The following is a 13,298-nucleotide window of genomic DNA, read 5'->3' as shown; positions in this document are numbered from 1 at the left end:
AAAGGACACGAGTCCTCCGAGAAAAAACTATGTGCCATGGCATATAAATGTAGAAATGTAACATAGAAGCGATAACAAAACACCAAATTAAATCAAAGTAGATGAAAAGAAAAACTTAAACTACAAGTAAAATGAAAAGCACATCACAAGAGATCTCGTTTAAAAATTCTGGAAAAAGTGTGTCCCTTAGCTTGAATTGCTTACAGAAAGGTATGACCCTCCCCTTTAGGTGCTCACTTTTACTGGTAACCTTCCCCTCTGAGGCCCCAGCCCTGCCCCCAAGAAAAAGCGTACCTTTCCTTAATGTGGCAAGCCAGACATAACGAAAGTGATTTGAGTTCAAAACTGCCTATCAAATTTCAGTGATCGATGTGTGAGATTTTATTAGGCTAGTTTCGAATTATTTGTGCGAGTAAGTCTGATTTTTAGCATCAAGTCGAGGCTGAGGGGAAAGGAGTCGTCTCAACATGGCATGGAATGATGCCTTCTTCACAAATATGAAAGTTCCTGAGCTACGGAAATTCTTAAAGGAAAGGGGTATTCAAATTTCTGTAAACGGTAAGAGTAGGAAAAGGGCAGAACTGCTAGAGCTTTGCAAGAACGCGGCTGAAATAAAAGTTCCTGAACTTGTAAAGAAAACAGATCAATGCGACGAGTTGATTACGTTGCCAGGAGAAAAACTACTTCCCCATCCATTTTCGCTGAAGTTTTGGACTCATGACTTCACCGGCATTCCAGACTTCAGGATTCCCGATAGCTGCCATTATCTGGTTGGAAAAGATGGTTACGATGAAGACTGTTTACGGTCGTATAAAAGTCCTGAGGGTTTTTTGCTTATTTACTGAGGGGTATGTGGAGGATCTGAAGTACCACGATTTAACTGATGCTGGGACAGATAAACCGACTGGATACTGCTATTTCCAGTTCATAGTCCTTTTCTTTGAAAGCTTCTTCACTATGAACTTTGTTTTTATAAAGGACGTGGCCGTGATCATTCAGGGCAACTTCAGTAGAAACACGGATAATTTGGGCGTGAAGTACTGCTTTGCTCTCTTCGTTAGCGTTTCGTTTTCTCCGCTCATTCGACCTTTTTTCGCGTTGACTTGGACTTCTACGGACTATAAACTGATTAAATATTGTTGGAACCGTGCCGTGTGCCAGCCTTTTAGTTCCAGAAAGTGCCTTTACGACTTTTTTAGTCTCAAAGTGTTTGGAGCATATATGCAAGTTCTTGATGGACGTGAACTCCTTATCAGCGCGACGACAGAAGGCGCTTCCTTTCTTTCTTAGACTCTCTTCGCCTGGAAACTCGGAAAAGTTGAACTCCGGCCTTTTAGTTATTTCTGCACACAGAAATGGCACAAAACGTCATATTCGACTTACAGTCACTCCGATCTTGCTTTCAAAATAAGCGCCCCTTAGCCTCAGCTTGGTGCTAATAATTAGTTACCAGACTATGTCGTAAAAACAATTTGAAATTAGCCTACATCACCGCTACATCAGAAATGGAAATCACTGTATGAGAATGAAGAACTGTTATGCGATATTTTAAATTACCCATCGAAAATGATAAAACCTTAATCGAGAAAAAGACTGATGTAGCAATATACTGAGAATTAAATATTAACTGTTGAGAATGAGAAATTGTTGCGTGAGAAAAAGAAATCACCATGCGAGATTATCGATTGCTTTTTCTGAGCCGGCGAACAACAGCTAGTAAGCGGAATATTTCTCTCAAAATGGCGGAGCAACTTAGTCCAGAATACTTTACGAAGTTTGTTGATTCTCTAAAGAGCACCATTGAAAGGGACTTTCGTTTATCACGCATTGTTCATGTAGGATTAGAAATCTGTGCCAGGTAGCTTTAGAAATACACAACAATGCTTATCACTGTCTCAAAATTCCTCTTCAAACCTGTTTGAGCTGTTAGAATTGTCTTTAGTCGTCTTATTAAGAAAGACGTCAGATATTTTAAATGTATAATGCCTTTGTCCAAAGGAAAAAATTCCATTGGCATTCTCTGCAAGTTCAGGAGGGAGACCGGCGTACATTATTACAAAGGAAATGATCGAGCAACTGCGTGAGACTAGTTTAAACTGGATAAGTATAGGAACATGCCTAGGAATCTCCAACCACAGGCAGCCCAAGTTCCAGCTGTGAGATGATCATCTTGCGAAATAGCAGTCATGGCGAAATTATAAGAGTTTATATGGGAATATTTACGACCGCTGTTGGGAATAAAATAATACAGTCAAATTCTCAATAAAAATACCTCACTTTACTTCCACAGTGCATCGCCTGTTATCTGACCGCTTACTATGTTTTCTAGGTTTACTATACAAGAACGGCTTGTCTAATGTTGCAAACCTAGAAATGGATAACTTGCTAAAATGGGTTCTTTTAAAAATAGCAAGCTGTCAGATAACAAGCGCTGCACTTTCATGTTACAGGCAGTCTAAAATGTGGGGCTAATGCACAAATTGGCAGACATTTGGAATTGATTATGATGGTTGACTTTGATAATGACTGATATTGAAACAGAAAACAATGATTATTGTGCCAGGGTCACACAGTCAGCTTACAGTAATTACACAATAGGATTGACCCTCTCTCTGACGATGGAAACAATGGAATTAAGCACTTTCTGAACACTGTGACGATCATTGAAAGTTTCAATATTGAATTTAACATTTATCAGCGTCTAATCAAAATTATTTTGATATTTCCTTTGATGATAATGGAAATACTTGTACATGATCATTGTTATCCCTCCCTCACATAGGAAAGTTTAATGCAGACGTTGTGTTAATTACAACATAAAACATTGTGAAGATCAACCAGAGAATAAGACTGAAGTTATGCTGTTGCGTTCGAAGCTTGTATAATAAAATGATAATAATTTTTTTTTCTCAATAGTTTCAAAATTGCACTGAACACTAAGAGAGGATGAAAATTTTCATGCTTCACGATTTGTCTGGAGGTATAAAATGAAATTAATGACATTTTTTAACGGCTGTCACCAGTATAATTGACCCTTAATGATAACTTCAAGTATGACTCCTGAATTTTGATGTAATCTTGATGGATGCTGTTATTTTCACTGATTTATCATCGAACCATTTTCACTTTTGTAGATGCGTTTATTTGGTGGTGTAAGTAGTCCACTGAAATCAGTGTAGTATTTAGTGCAATTTAAAATTCAGGCATTGATCTCCTAGAAGACACGTAACGGTAGTAAAGGCGACATGTCACCTTTTACCCCGAGTTTTCGCATTTCAAGGGACTGACAACTTAATATCTTGTTATGTTATGACCACTTACACTAACTACTTAAAGTCTTAGCGATATTAGAGATCAGCTGATAAAATTTTAATTTAGAGTTTGTAGTCATGAAACTTGCATTTTACATCCCTCTCGAAAGGCTTTCTAACTTGTAACCAAACTAACTGCCAATGACATTTGAATAGATATTAATTTGTGACCTAATTCTTTTTTTTTCGGAAAGTTTAGAAAATGCCATCAACAGCAACTTGTATTCTGTGTTAAAAAAAGCCTTATATCAGTAATGTGAAAATGTTATGCATAGCATAAAAAATTGTAAAAACTAAGAAGCAAATTTCAAAGTATTCATTTCAAAGCATTCTGAGTGTTCATTTCAAATTGTTCACATCTTCCATACTCAACAATACCACAAAACAGGCTTGCTCCTCTTTCATTACATTAGTGAACTCCTCAAGCAGTGCTGGGTATGATTCATATGTAGATGGAAGTTCTGGCAATGGTCTACATGTTCTGGCAAAAGGACGTCAATGCTACTCTTCAAGGATAGCAAAGTGCACATCTATGTTGTGCACGAACAGTGATCACATCACTACCAGTGCAGATTCAGAGAAATATGGGTAAAGATTTGCAATTCAGTGACTCTATAAACCTTTTCAGTTGTTCAAAGGATGTCAGTTCTGCTTCAGTTGGTTCTTCAGCTCTGAATAACTTGTTAATTAATTTGGCGGCTTGCTTTAGTCTCGAGGGACTGAAAGTTTTCCTTAGAGCATAATATCTTGAGAATTGGACTCCACCAGTTGATCTCTAAGAGTGATTAGTGACCATTTTCTCCTATCAGTATCTCCTCTAAAACAAACATTAAGATCATGAGAATAAGGAAATGATCACGAACTAAAAAGGCTCTTGGTTGTTGAACAAATTCTCTTTGTCAGCACCATAGGATATGCATAGAGAACAGTACGGAAAAAAGTATGCTGATGTTAGGATGCAAAGGGTTAAAACACTTGAATAATATAAAAATTCCAAGACATCTTCATCATTAGGTTTAAAATCATCGCCAAGGCACTTGTCCAATGCCTCTCTATCTTCTGTAGTTACAAATTGGCTAAGTCTTCATATCAACGTCTCTGAAGTGATAACTTCATCCCCATAAAGATACAAGGCCACAAAAAGATGTAACAAATTTACTAGGCAGTAATTGGCCCATTGGTAACCATATAGCAGAACCTAGGCAATGGCTTCCCACTATAGTTTCTGCATGTCATGCTCAATAAATGGGGCTTTTTAATTGTTTCCAATCATCAGTGATGTGAAGCACTTTTGCCAAAGGCATGCTAAAACATTTAGAAGAACCTTGTTGCCTTCTCCCTTCTCTTCTCTACCAGCAGTGGCTATGTTTAGGTTATGGTGTTTCTTGGAATGCAGAAGGAGGGGGGAACAAAACATTTGTTAACACTTATCCTCAAACTGCGATGGGTGATTTTTTAATAAATTGTTTCACTTCGATATCAATCTCCTATGTAGAAAGCTTAACGGCCGATGATAAGGCATCACCCAAAGGCTGGTTTTCTTTTACAACGGAGTCGGAGTCGGAGTCGGAGTCGACTCCGATATTCAGTTTTCACTCGAACAGAAGTGCTCTTACCACTTCGACTCCGTCATTAGTGAAAACCAGCCTCAAACAAATGGAGAGAAGGATATCCCGAAACGATTATTTCTTTTTTTCCATAGTTTAGTAATAAACTGTGGGCAAGGACCGGAAAAGCATTTGCAATAAAATTCATCCAAGGTCAAACTTAGCGCAATCCATCGAGCAACATCTAAATTTCCTTAGTTTCCAATCATTTTGGCCATTTGTTAAATAAAAATATTATTTACATTCAATTGTACGGATATTTGAATAAGAAAAAAAAGTGGAAAGCTAAATGCAAAAGAGAATCTCTATGAAGAAAAGAACTTTTTGTGTATTTATGATTGCTAGATTATTTCTCTTTTCTTCTCACGAACGCCATTTTTTCCTTTTTCATATTGGAGGGTAGGCGAAAATTTGCAAAATACACAAAAGTTGAAACCCAACGACAAAGCTGGAAGGGGAGAGACTTACAGAAATCTTGGCATTGTCCATCAAAATTCAAGCGATTTTCATGAGGCCATTGAGTACCATGAGTGCCATCTGCAAACTACAAAAGAAGGGGGGGATAAAGCTGGACAAGAACAGGCTTATGGAAATCTTGGCAATGACTTTAAAGGCTTAGACGATTTTCATAAGGCACTCGAGTGCTATGAATGTCATCCACAAACTGCAAGAGAATTGGGAGGCAAAGCTAGACAAGGACGGGCTTATGGAAAACTTGACATTTCCTATGAAAGTTTACGCGATTATCATAAGGCAGTCGAGAACCATGAGCGTCATCTACAAATTGCAAAAGAAGTGGGAGACAAAGCTGGAGAAGGACGGGCTTATGGAAATCTTGGCAATGCCTTTGATAGCTTAGGCAATTTTCATAAGGCTATCAGTTACCACGAGCGTCATCTACAAATTGCAAAAGAAGTGGGAGACAAAGCTGGAGAAGGACAGGCTTATGGAAATCTTGGCAATGCCTTTGATAGCTTAGGCAATTTTCATAAGGCTATCAGTTACCACGAGCGTCATCTACAAATTGCAAAAGAAGCGGGAGACAAAGCTGGAGAAGGACAGGCTTATGGAAATCTTGGCAATGCCTATCATGGCTTAAGCAATTTTCATAACGCTATCAGTTACCACGAGCGTCATCTACAAATTGCAAAGGAAGTGGGAGACAAAGCTGGAGAAGGACGGGCTTATGGAAATCTAGGCATTGCCTATGATAGCTTAGGCGATTTTCATAAGGCTTTCAGTTACCACGAGCGTCATCTACAAATTGCAAAGGAAGTGGGAGACAAAGCTGGAGAAGGAGAGGCTTATGGAAATCTTGGCAATGCCTATCAGATGTTAGGCGATTTTCATAAGGCTATCAGTTACCACGAGCGTCGTCTACAAATTGCAAAAGAAGTGGGAGACAAAGCTGGAGAAGGACGGGCTTATGGAAATCTTGGCAATGCCTATCAGATGTTAGGCGATTTTTATAAGGCTATCAGTTACCACGAGCGTGATCTACAAATTGCAAAGGAAGTGGGAGACAGAGCTGTAGAAGGAGGGGCTTATGGAAACCTTGGCAATGCCTATCAGATGTTAGGCGATTTTCATAAGGCTATCAGTTACCACGAGCGTGATCTACAAATTGCAAAAGAAGTGGGAGACAAAGCTGGAGAAGGACGGGCTTATGGAAATCTTGGCAATGCCTATCAGATGTTAGGCGATTTTCATAAGGCTATCAGTTACCACGAGCGTCATCTACAAATTGCAAAAGAAGTAGGAGACAAAGCTGGAGAAGGACGGGCTTATGGAAATCTTGGCAATGCCTATGATGGCTTAGGCGATTTTCATAAGGCTATCAGTTACCATGACCGTCATCTACAAATTGCAAAAGAAGTGGGAGACAAAGCTGGAGAAGGAGGGGCTTATGGAAGTCTTGGCAATGCCTATCATGGCTTAGGCGATTTTCTTAAGGCTATCAGTTACCACGAGCGTCATCTACAAATTGGAAAAGAAGTGGGAGACAAAGCTGGAGAAGGACGGGCTTATGGAAATCTTGGCAATGCCTTTCAGATGTTAGGCGATTTTCATAAGGCTATCAGTTACCACGAGCGTCATCTACAAATTGCAAAAGAAGTGGGAGACAAAGCTGGAGAAGGACGGGCTTATGGAAATCTTGGCAATGCCTATAAGATGTTAGGCGATTTTCATAAGGCTATCAGTTACCACGAGCGTGATCTACAAATTGCAAAAAAAGTGGGAGACAAAGCTGGAGAAGGAGGGGCTTATGGAAATCTTGGCAATGCCTTTCAGATGTTAGGCGATTTTCATAAGGCTATCAGTTACCACGAGCGTGATCTACAAATTGCAAAAGAAGTAGGAGACAAAGCTGGAGAAGGACGGGCTTATGGAAATCTTGGCATTGCCTATGATTGCTTAGGCGATTTTCATAAGACTATCAGTTACCAAGAGCGTCGTCTACAAATTGCAAAAGAAGTTGGAGACAAAGCTGGAGAAGGACGGGCTTATGGAAATCTTGGCAATGCCTATGATAGCTTAGGCGATTTTCATAAGGCTATCAGTTACCACGAGCGTCATCTACAAAATGCAAAAGAAGTGGGAGACAAAGCTGGAGAAGGAGGGGCTTATGGAAATCTTGGCAATGCCTATCAGATGTTAGGCGATTTTCATAAGGCTATCAGTTACCACGAGCGTGATCTAAAAATTGCAAAAGAAGTGGGAGACAAAGCTGGAGAAGGACGGGCTTATGGAAATCTTGGCAATGCCTATAAGATGTTAGGCGATTTTTATAAGGCTATCAGTTACCACGAGCGTGATCTATAAATTGCAAAGGAAGTGGGAAAGAAAGCTGGAGAAGGAGCGGCTTATGGAAACCTTGGCAATGCCTATCAGATGTTAGGCGATTTTCATAAGGCTATCAGTTACCACGAGCGTCGTCTACAAATTGCAAAAGAAGTGGGAGACAAAGCTGGAGAAGGACGGTCTTATGGAAATCTTGGCAATGCCTATGATAGCTTAGGCGATTTTCATAAGGCTATCAGTTACCACGAGCGTCATCTACAAATTGCAAAGGAAGTGGGAGACAAAGCTGGAGAAGGAGGGGCTTATGGAAATCTTGGCAATGCCTATCAGATGTTAGCCGATTTTCATAAGGCTATCAGTTACCACGAGCGTCGTCTACAAATTGCAAAAGAAGTGGGAGACAAAGCTGGAGAAGGACGGGCTTATGGAAATCTTGGCAATGCCTATCAGATGTTAGGTGATTTTTATAAGGCTATCAGTTACCACGAGCGTGATATACAAATTGCAAAGGAAGTGGGAGACAAAGCTGTAGAAGGAGGGGCTTATGGAAATCTTGGCAATGCCTATAAGATGTTAGGCGATTTTTATAAGGCTATCAGTTACCACGAGCGTCATCTACAAATTGCAAAAGAAGTGGGAGACAAAACTGGAGAAGGAGGGGCTTATGGAAATCTTGGCAACGCCTATCAGATGTTAGGCGATTTTCATAAGGCTATCATTTACCACGAGCGTCATCTACAAATTACAAAAGAAGTGGGAGACAAAGCTGGAGAAGGAGGGGCTTATGGAAATCTTGGCAATGCCTATGATGGCTTAGGCGATTTTCATAAGGCTATCAGTTACCACGACCGTCATCTAAAAATTGCAAAAGAAGTGGGAGACAAAGCTGGAGAAGGATGGGCTTATGGAAGTCTTGGCAATGCCTATCATGGCTTAGGCGATTTTCATAAGGCTATCAGTTACCACGAGCGTCATCTGCAAATTGCAAAAGAAGTGGGAGACAAAGCTGGAGAAGGACGGGCTTATGGAAATCTTGGGAATGCCTTTCAGATGTTAGGCGATTTTCATAAAGCTATCAGTTACCACGAGCGTGATCTACAAATTGCAAAAGAAGTGGGAGACAAAACTGGAGAAGGAGGGGCTTATGGAAATCTTGGCAATGCCTTTCATACCTTAGGCAACTTTCCTAAGGCGATCGAGTACCGTGAGCGTCATCTACAAATTACAAAAGAAGTGGGGGACAAGGCTGGAGAAGGAGAGTCATACGGTAATCTTATCTTATACTCCTAATCAATGCATATCCGAGCTTTCGCGATTTTCATGACTCCAGCCTAAGATTGTCCTGGCAAAAGCAAAGTACAAAAGTTTGTTTGAGTGTTACATCTACATTATAAATTTCAAAGTTTAAAAATTCTCTTACCGCTCGACTTAGTCTGCCAAAGGATTCCACCTCCAATTTCTAGGATTTTTCAAAGCCGTTTTAAAATTTTAGAATCCCAGAGTTTTGCGACAAAAGAGAATTTTTGCCTCTGTAGTAAACTGATTTCAGTTCAGCTACACGCTGTTCGTAGCTTTTGCGATAATTAATCGACAAGTTTATCACGGTCTTGCTTATTTAATTAATTTTGTCCAGATTTTACTTGGGACAAATTTGTCGGCGATGTGTTTCACGATTTGTCGGCCTTGGCCAAAATTTGTCAAAATTTAGTGATGACGAAAAAATCGTTTTAAATAAACAGCTTTTTCGTTAGTGCGGAAAGACCCCATGTTGAACAATTTTGGTTGAACAGATATTGGGAATTAAGTGGTAGTAAATGTCCGTTATATTGTATACTGAAACCAAGCACCTCAAAATAATAATTTCCCCAGCCAAAGAGGATGAGGTACCTTATTACACCGGCAGGAAAGAATTGGTAGATATAGAAGATGCAACAATAGACACTGAAGACAATGAAAAGACTTTGATCAAAAGGTATGGGTTTTTCTGCAATGACTCAGTTTTTTGCCTTTCCCATGTTTTTTTTTGCACAGACCATTGTAAAGAGCAGGGTTGGAGTTGCTAGGAGGTGTTAACTAATGGCAACTTTTGAGAAAGTGCTCTGACTAAAGAACAACCCTCCGGACCTCTTTATAGATGACAGTTACTTTCTTTTATTTTATTTTCTTTTTAATCTTTAGTTTATAAAGTTCATGCTTAATAACTGTAATGCTATTAAAAATTTATTACATTCGTGCTCAAATCACTGGTGATCCTTGCAATCTGATTGGTTCTCATCGGCACGGTTTATTGCTAAAATGCACTATTTTTTGCTCTAAAGTGCATCGATTTCCTAGCTAAAGAGAAAGCTCCACGAAAGTACAGCAACAAATCAGATTTAACCGATTGTTTTAGGAAATCAATCAAATTGCAGAAAAAAAGAAAGACAACTTTTATAACATTTTACACACCAGCTCAGTACTGGATAAATAACATACATGTATTTGTACCGGCTTTAAAAAAATCTTTATTCATTTAGCAACTGAATTTTGCAAATTTAAAATAAATGTAATGAAGTGGTAATTGAACTTTTGCCATGCACTTTTGGTCTGAAATCATACTGGTGATTTCAAGTCTAATGCTGCTGCACAATCCTTTGATTCAGATGTCACGCGTATGATTTCAGAACAAAGTTTACTCCACCCAGTTCAATTACCATGTTCCACAGGTATTCAACATTTTTTTTCAGTGTTTCCATCAATAAAGGGGTACTTAATTATTATCAAATATGATAGTGAATCATTTAAATAAATGTTTTGATTTATGATTATAACTTGAGGCTATTTGAGTCAAGGAAAAGCAAATTAATGGAAAAGAAAAGAAAAATAAAGAAAAATAACATTTATTAGATCTAGTTTTGAAATTAAGTGTCAATATCTGAATGAGTTTTTCAAACTGCCAGTTTGCCACTTGCATTTTAAATACCTTTGTCATTGCTTACTCCACTTGGGAAAAATATCTTAAAATGCTAGATAATTAATTTCCTTTGCATTTCAGAGGAAAAATCGGAGGTAAGGAAGACTCATGGCACCTGAGGGAAGCTGGTGCCTCTATCAAAATTTGCAGTGGAGCTGTACAACAACCTGTGCCATTTACATGTAGATGCTTATTGTGGAACCCCAGGACCCTCTCCCCCTCCACTGCCAGTGATGAGATATTGGTTAGCAGTGTTATTGAAATATCTCATGATGACCCACCAGATCTGGATTACAAGAAAAGTTTTGAAGGAATAAGTTTTACTGTGTCTTTGATGCACAGTGCCCCATATTTGGAGGGGTATGAGGTGGTTATCAAGCAACTGACTGACCAAGAGAACAATGAATGGAAGGAATTAAAGACACAGAATACTTGGCATGGATCAGGTAACGTTATGTTTTTATTAAATACAGGTGTGAATAACTTAATAATAACTTAATGAATGATCATGATATCCCTAGGCTCCCTTTTTCACTGGCATCAATGTCAGCATTTGAGAAATGTGCAGCTCCCCCTCTCCTAACCCAAAATTAAACTCAACTTGTAACCCGAACTTATCAGTTGACTTAAGGGAGAAGGAGTAGGTGCGCAATGACTTAGATGCGGACATCTATCCCTGCAATGCATGACCTGCTGCACTCATAATGTCAAAGTAGACTTCTTGCTTCTTCATAGGCATTTCAAATCCAACTTTAGAACTTTTTTTTCAGCAGTACGTGTAATTATTTCACAAATGTTACATGAAGTCTCCAATGCATTTTAATCACTATAATAAAAATTTTCCTCAATAACCATGTTGCTGCAAACTTTATTCTTTGAAGCATAAATATCATAATGACATCTGTTGGGGGGTAACTTTATTGTTTGAAGACCTCAAAACACAGCTGAAGGATGCATTTCCAATCATTTATTTTTATATGCAGAAACTTCAACAGTTCCCAAGTGGCTTTTCCCATTTGCACAAGCTGTTTGTACAAAATCAGCAGTTTCTTCATTTGCTGCAGTCTGGCGTCCTAAGTCTTTCACCTTTTCAAGAGGTACTGCAGGAGGCCCTGAATTGACCTGTATTGTGCCTGACCTTCCTGATGTCAGTGTCCAAATTCCTCAGAGTTGTGTTCCTGTTTATCAAGATTTCTTTGTGAAAATCAAGGTGCATGGAACTATAAAATTATATACATGCATGAGTCCTGCAACTTTTTCATTTTCCAGTTTTGAAAGCCATAGGATTGGCGTGAGGGGATTGTCAAAAGCAAGGAGATAAAACAAAGGTGTTGCAATAGTATAACCTGTACCCTCAGTTACTTGCTATACACTCCATGAACTTGGTGGCAATATTCATGGAAAGAGAAATATTAATTAACAACTTTAAGCTAAAATAGAGGACAGTTGGGCTTGTGCTTGCATGTGTGTGAAGATACATGTGCTAAAGTTCTGATCAGTAGTTTTGGTAACTTCGAATTATTTATGGTACTACTGTCCCCATGTGTACTCATGGACCCTGGGCATTCCCTTTTTAAAAGTTGGTTTTGGAAAACTCATTCTAAGCAACAAACAGACTTTTGCTTCGATATAAATGTCAAATTGAAATCATTCCTGTCAGGTAAATTGGTTTGTATTGGTTTGCAATTAATGCAATTAGTGGATGAAGTTATGCATGATATCATGATGAATTAGCAAAACCAAGGTCTGAGTTATCTGCGTAAGCCGAAGACAACACAGACATGAGATTTGGTGAGTTATGACATCATGCAAAAACCAAATTAAATTATTGTTTTATTATACATCCTTTAAACAAATTACGAAAGAAGACATCTCTTTAAATTTACAAAAGTTTAAGAATACTTCACAGACAGTCAGGACTTGGAAACTAGGCAGAGGTTGAACTCGACATGATAACTGCAATATCTGCGGTAGATATTGGGTTATATGTGAACTTCATTCTTTACTGTATATTGATTGAGTGCTCTAATGACCAATCAGACTTTTTATATTAAGTCCAGTGTATACATTTTTTCATAATAATGCTTATATTACTACATAAAACTTTGAAAGGAAATTTACATTGTGTACTATAATTTTTAGATAATTTCAAAATTTCATCCTGAAATTCACTTTCCACAATGTAAAGCAAATTATCTTTATGCTGGGAGTGGTTTAACATGCCCAACAACTTGTTTTGCTTTTAAATCCAGGTACAAGAATTCCCAAGCAGTGAGCTAAAAGGAGAGGGAGGACTTGTTGGTCCAGTTATTCACATTTCAGGCTGTCAAAATGTTACTCTCATCGCGCCTGTAACAATAAGGATTCCTCTCACCTTCCGTAAAGGAAAACAAGAGTTGGCAGAGTTACGTCCCGGTGAACTGAGAATATTACAATGTGAAGCACATGACTGGAAAGACATTACAGATAAATTAGATGAACCGCCACGTCTTGTAGATGGGAAAGTGCAATTTAAAGTTAGGCATTTCTCTGGGTAAGTATTTCTCGTCGGCTTTATTTTAAAAATAATACGCATGACGTAGAAGAAATTACATACATGGATTTCTTTTAGTTAACTATAGATTC

This window comes from Pocillopora damicornis, chromosome 1 (genome assembly GCF_964200805.1).
Source record: "Pocillopora damicornis chromosome 1, jaPocDami1.2, whole genome shotgun sequence".
Lineage (NCBI taxonomy): Eukaryota > Metazoa > Cnidaria > Anthozoa > Scleractinia > Pocilloporidae > Pocillopora > Pocillopora damicornis.
This window is presented reverse-complemented; position numbering follows the sequence as displayed.